Raw genomic sequence first — 7,120 nt, 5'->3', positions numbered from 1 at the left:
GGGGGGGGGGGGGGGGGGGGGGGGGGGGGGGGGGCGTCCAGTGATGGTAACATCATTCAATGTCAAGGGATGGTGGTTAGATTGTCTCTTATTGGCGATGGCCATAGCCTGGCGTTTGTGTGGCACAAATGCTACTTGGCACTTTTCAGCTGAAGCCTGGATATTGTCCAGGTCTTGTTGCATTTGGTCATAGGCTACTTTAGTAAGATTTGAACAATATCCAAATTCTTGTCTTTCTTTGGTCAACACCAGACTTTGACCTAACATATCAGTGGTTTCATAAAAATTTCCTTAAAATCATGGTTTTCAGTGAACACGCTCCCCACTGTTCTAACCCCCCACCCTGGACCCCTGCAACACCCCATTTCTCTGGACAACCTTTGAACAACACCAAAGCAACAAAGATGGCGGCAACCTTTGAACACAACTGGAAGGTACCACAAGAAGAAACAGCAGAGCTGGGGAGGAGGGGCATGATGGATGATCACCCTAGGCTGATCTGTTACCAGGGACACTCCATGGGGAAAGTGAGGACTGCAGATCCTGGAGATCAGAGCTGAAAAATGTGTTGCTTGAAAAGCGCAGCAGGTCAGGCACCATCCAAGGAGCAGGAGAATCGACGTTTCGGGCATAAGCCCTTCTTCAGGAATGAGGAAGGTGTGCCAAGCAGGCTAAGATAAAAGGTAGGGAGGAGGGATTTGGGGAAGGGGCTTGGGAATGCGATAGGTGGAAGGAGGTTAAGGTGAGGGTGATAGGCTGGAGAGGGGGTGGTGGTGGAGAGGTCGGGAAGAAGATTGCATGTCAAGAAGGCAGTGCTGAGTCCGAGGGTTGGGACTGACATAAGGTGGGGGGAGGGGAAATGAGGAAGCTGGAGAACTCTGCATTCATCCCTGTGGTTGGAGGGTTCCTAGGCTTTGGGGCTTTGAAAAACTCGTCCGTGATCATTCCTGGCCCCACATGCCTTGATGTGTTGTATACTTTTCTTTAGCATTTGATCTCCCAAAGTGTAACACCTCACCCTTACCCAAATTAAATTCCATCTGCCATTTCTCTGCTCATATCTGCAACTGATCTATATCCCGCTGTATCCTTTGACAACTTTCAACACTATCCACAACTCCACCGATCTTTGTATCCTCTGCAAGCTTACTAACCCACCCATCCACATCTTCATCCAAGTCATTTATATATATCACAAATAGCAGAGGTCCCAGTATGGATCCCTGTGGAACACCACTGGTCACAGACCTCCAGCCTGAAAAACACCCTTCCACCACTACCCTCTGCCTTCTATGGGCAAATCAACTCTGAATCCACATGGCCAAGTCATTGTGAATCCCATGCATCTTTTTCTTTTGGATGAGCCTACTGTGACTGCCTTTGTCGAAAGCCTTACTAACTCCATGTAGACAACATCCACTGCTCTACTGTCTTCGATCACCTTTGTCACCTCTTCGAAAAATTCAATCAAGTTAGTAAGACATGACCTCCCCTGTGCAAAGTCACGCTGACTGTCCCTAATTAGGCCATGCTTTTCCAAATGCATGTAAATCCTATTCCCTAAGAATTCTCTCCAATATCTTCCCAACCATTGATGTAAAACTCACCAGTCTATAATTTCCTGGATTATCCCTATTTCCCTTCTTGAACAGAGGAACTTGCCATTCCTCCAGCATTTCTCCAGTGTTTAGTGAGGATACAAAGATCTTGGTCAAGGCCCTAGCAATCTCCTCTCTTGCCTCTCTCAATAACCTGGGGTCGATAGCATTGGGCCCTGGGGACTTACCCACTTGAATAATCTATGTGCATTTGTAAGCAATATTCTGTTAGTTTATTAAGTTGGTTAAGAAGGAGCAATTTAGATATGATTAATTAGACAAAGAAATGAAATATATGATCTGTGACCAATAGAATGCTTCACTGATCTCAACTGGTTCAGCCATGATCTCATTGAATGGGCAGAACATGTCTGAGGGGCCAAATGGCCTTCTCCCACTCCTAATTTGTTTGGAAATGTTCACTCTGTTTCCCTCTCCAATGTTGAGCATTTTCAAAGACTTTGATTGTGAGAAAAATATTTTCCTCATTTCTGTCTTAAATGTCTGACCCCTTTCTTTCAAAACTGTGACCCCTAGGGTTGAATCTTCCCAGGTCCTGAATGATGTGGTGTTAGTGTGAACTTGAGAGAAATCAGATGAGATGTCAAATGAGGTCCTCCTCTCTTCTTCCCGAGACCAAAATGGCAACATTTTGTAACCCAGTCCTGAACATCGAGGTGAGATTCTTGCGAGTGAGCAGTGAGAGTTCCATGAACGAGGATTATCGCTAATTATCAGCCTCATTCCTATATCATTTTGCCTCATTTATGTGCAAGCTCTCAATCTCTGCTGAATAAAATCGAGACACCAAGAATTCCTGATATGAAAGTCTGGGATTTTCCTGGTGACTCCAGGTCATGGCCTGTTCCTTCAGGCCTGCAACCTGGACATTCAGCGCCAACATCTCAGGGCACACTCTGTGGGCAGTGACCACATGCAATCCATGTCCTTGGACATTGACATTTACCTCATGCCATTTGGGAGGCAATGGCCTAGTGGCATTGTCGCTACGGTAATAATCCAGACACCCAGATAATGTTCTGAGGATCCAGGTTCAAATCCTGCTCTGACAGATGGTGGAATTTTAATTCAATAAAAAAAATCTGGAATTAAGGATCTACTGATGACCATGAAGAGATTGTCGATAAAACCCATCTGGTTCAGTAATGTCCTTTAGGGAAGGAAACTGCTGTCCTTTTGTCTGTCAGCTCAGTGGTTAGCATTGCTGCCTCACAGCGCCAGGGACCTGGGTTTGATTCTAGCCTTGGGTGACTGTTTGTGTGGAATTTGCATGTTCTCCCTGTGTCTGTGTGGGTTTCTTCCCAAAGTCCAAAGATATGCAGGTTAGGTGGATTGGCCATGCTAAATTGCCCATAATGTTCAGGGATGTGTAGGTAAGGTGCATTTGTCAGGGGTAAATATATAGTAATAGGGGAATGGGTCTGGATGGGTTACTCTTCGGAGGGTCGGTGGGGACTGGTTGGGCCAAAGGGCCTGTTTCCACACTGTAGGGATTCAATGAAAATTCCAGACCCACAGCTTCTTAGCCATCCACTGGACAATAAATGTTGGCCTCACAGCGATGCCCTCAGCCTGTGTGTGAATATAAAGAAATTTGGTCAACTCGTGACTTAAATTGTCTAGCAAATTGTCTAGCTGTATCAGTCCCTACTTGGAACAGGCAGCAATGTCCACATCCCACAAGTGAATTAAACAAAAAACCCTCTCTGCACCCTCCTGGCTCACCTCCAAACCACAGACAGTGTGCTCCTGCACAGACTGGCTGCACTCACTCACTGGCACCTCTCATTACAAAGCTGCTGCAAGACCAGTCTGTATGTCAGGGACAGGAACCCAACTCACGGATTCACAACATCCCTCCCTAGCCTTGTCTTTTTTCACTTTGACCAGCCACAGCAGAGTTTAAAGGCTCACAGCACTGCAGTCTCCGTTTGACACAGACTGATAGCCAGGCAGTTTGTAAACTGTTATCAGCAGTCATCAGTCAAGGGGTAGGCACTTTATGGCACTGCACATCACATTTATAATGTTCACCATAGCCGACACATCAAACACTGTCCATCTGCATGAACTGAATGGGCAGAGGTCCTCAGTCATTGCTAGGAGCCTGTGGCACAATAGTGTTGGCCTCACAGCGATGCCCTCATCCTGTGTGTGAATATAAAGAAATTTGGTCGACTTGTGACTGAAAATGTCTAGCAAACCACTCATTTGTATCAGTCCCTACTTGGAACTCAAGAATGCTGTCTGATATCAGTCAATGGGATTGTCACTGAGCTGCTCAGGACAGTCCAGGTCAATATCTTCTCCTCACAGGGAGTGAGGAGCTAAATGCTGAGCACCTCACCACCCATCTTAACTCTTCCTGCACTACTGCGGGTCATTATCATTTGGAATGAGACAACCATCGTGAAGGAGGCTGGTACTGAGTGTGATAAACATGGCTGGCCCAGCTGCTAGTGCTGGTGCAGGTCGGGGTAAGGTGGTCACTCAAAAGGCAGGGGATGTACAGCCTTTAACTAACTTTAAGGCAGAAGGAGATAGATACTTGATGATTAAGGGGATGAAAGATTATTGAGGGATATTCTGGAGTGTAGAGTTGAGGTTAAAATCAGATTAACCGTGATCTCATTATTAAACGGCAGAACAGGGTGAAAGGGCTGATTGGCCTAAACTTGTTGCTTGTTCAAATGTTTGGAACTGAGTGAATAGGCATTGCGGAGAGCAGGAAAGGTTAGTCATGTGAGGGGTTTGGAGAAGGTGAGAGGGAGCGAGGGAAGATGCTGCATTCAATAATAAGGGTGGTACAGCATGAGTCATAGTGGGACGTAGACGCAGGTGCAAATGCAGAATGAGTGAAGCCGAGAGACGATAGCAAAGCAGAGAAGCTTGTTGACCTTCATCTGGCATTCCTTCAGGTGGCTGAGACCACTGACCCAAGGTAGCAGCCTCATTCCAGACTGCCGGGGTCTGGTGAGGTGTCCTCCTTCCCTGGTCTGACCTCTGCAACACCCCCATTGAGCAGGACCTCAAGATCCTTGCCCAGAAAGTGGGACGCTGATCCCCCAATCTGCCATGTCCAGGGCAAAGGTCACGGACCATGCAGTGCAGTTCCGGAATGCCAGTGCTGCTGACAACAACTCCCAGGATATCCAGGCAGGGGGCAGTACTTCAGCCAGTGCCAACTGGGAGAATCAGGCTAGAATCGGACAAGCAGTACAGAAGGGGGTGAGATCTAGATAGTGAGGCAGTTTCAGGATGAGAAAACTTGTTAGGCCTCATAGAATTAAACCTTCACAAAACTGGACAAAAATGACACTTGGCCAATTTCTGGAAAGATTTTTAGTTGCCAGTTCTGGATTCTCTCACAGAAGGAAACATCTACAACTTGTGTTTTGAGCCAAACATGAATCCTTTTTTTAGAACTGTTAAGAAAATTAGGGTGAGATTTAATTGAGAATTTTCAAAATGATTCTGAGGAAGTAAGTAAAGAGAAATTGCTTTCTCTGGCAGGAGAGTCAGTAACCAAAGGAAACAAATTTAAGATAATTGGCTGAAGTAACCAATGGTGATGAGGAGAATTTCTATTTGCCCTCAGTAACTTGTTGTGATAAGGCCATGGACTGTGTTTCTATAGTAACATACAAAAGGCAATTGGATAAATACTTCAAGGGGAAAGACTTTCAGGATTAAAGAAAAGACTGCAGTAACTAATTACTTGGTTAATATTTTTCCAGGGGCTGACAAATGCCAAGTGATTTGTAGTTTAATATTAAAATTGCATTGGTTAAAAATACAAAGGCGAAACATACTGCAGAATTTTAGGGTTTGAGCTGGGTGAGTTGGAGAGCTCGGCCAAAGAGCCAGCACAGCCACGATGGGTTGATTGGCCTCATTAGTAACAAGAAACTATTTGTTTTGGTTAGTTCATCTCAGGCAGAGTGACAGGATAGTGAATGAGATTGGTTCAGAATGTAAATTCACCTGAATTTCGTTGAGAGAAAACAGTGCAAGAGTGATGGAGACAGAGTGAGATTAGCAGCCAGGTTTACAAATCACTTGTCATCTTGAGGTTCAGATTTCCTAAACCTACAACAAGAAGATTTCTACAACACTTTTAAATACCAAAGATGGCATAGTGGCTCAGTGGTTGGCACTGCTGTCTCATAGCGCCAGGGACCTGGGTTTGATTCCAGCCTCGGGCAAATGTCTGTGTGGAGTTTGCACATTTTCCCGGTGTCTGCGTGGGTTTCCTCAGGGTGCTCCGGCCTCCTCCCACAATCCAAAGATGTGCAGGATGGGTGAATTGGCCAAGCTCAATGGCCCATAGTGTTCAGGGAAAGTGTAGGTTAGGTGTATTAATCAGGGGGAAATGTATAGCGATTGGGGGTAGGGTATTGGGTCTTGGTGGGATACTCTTCGGAAGGTCGGTGTGGGCTTGTTGGGCCAAAGGGCCTGTTTCCACATTGTAGGAACTCTAATTCTAAATGTAGGCATCAGGACCAAGAGCAGACAGTTCAGCACTTCAAACCCACTTCTTCATTCAAGAAGACCACAACTGATCACACTGTGCGGTCAACACAGCGTCCTGCTAACCCTGATCATTATGGGAGCCCTTGTCAGTCAAGAATCCATCTACCTCTACATTAAAGACATCAGTGATTTAGCCTGGTCCTCTGCAGTCTGGTAAAGAGAGTGCCAGAGAGATCAAATTTCTTCTCAACTCTGGCTTAAATGGAATACACCTTATTTTTAAAATGCATCCCCCAGTTCTAGAGTCTCCACCAAAGGTAGACAATCTTTCAGCATCCACCTTGTACAGTCCTCCCAGGACTGGGTATGTCTCTCAGCTCTTAGTCTTTTAAACCTAATGGGTACAGGACCAGACATGTCCATCCTTTCCTCCTAAGATAATCCCTCGTCCTTGGAATGAGTTGAATGAATCTTCTTGGAATTGCTTCAAACAGCTTATATCCTTCTTTAAATAACGAGACTGAAACTGCATGCAGTGCTGCAGCTGTGGTCTGCTTAATGCCCTGTGGAAGCACAGCAAAACATCCCTGCTTTTCGATTCCATTTCCCCTGCAAGAAACAACCACATCCCATTTGCCTTCCTGATTAATTGCTACTAATGTTTTAGAGGAGACCTCTACATCAGGGAGACAGGACGCAGAACATTTCAGAGAACATCATCGGGACACGTACTAAACAACCCCACCAGCCCCATGGTCGAACACTTCAACTCCCTTCCCACTCCGCCAAGGACATGCAGGTCCTGGGCCTCCTCCACTTCCAAATCCTAGCCACCCGATGCCTGGAGGAAGTACGCCTCATCTTTCACCTTGGGACCCTCCAACCACACGGCATCAATGCCGATTTCACCAGTTTCCTCATCTCCCCTCCCCCGACCTTATCCTACATCCAACCCTCCAACTCGGCACCACCCATTGACCTGTCCTACCTGTCTATTTTTCTTCTGACCTCTCCGCTCCACTCTCTGC

The sequence above is a fragment of the Chiloscyllium plagiosum genome, chromosome 19 (genome assembly GCF_004010195.1).
Source record: "Chiloscyllium plagiosum isolate BGI_BamShark_2017 chromosome 19, ASM401019v2, whole genome shotgun sequence".
Lineage (NCBI taxonomy): Eukaryota > Metazoa > Chordata > Chondrichthyes > Orectolobiformes > Hemiscylliidae > Chiloscyllium > Chiloscyllium plagiosum.
The sequence above is the reverse complement of the archived record's forward strand: the minus strand, read 5'-3'. Positions refer to the sequence as shown.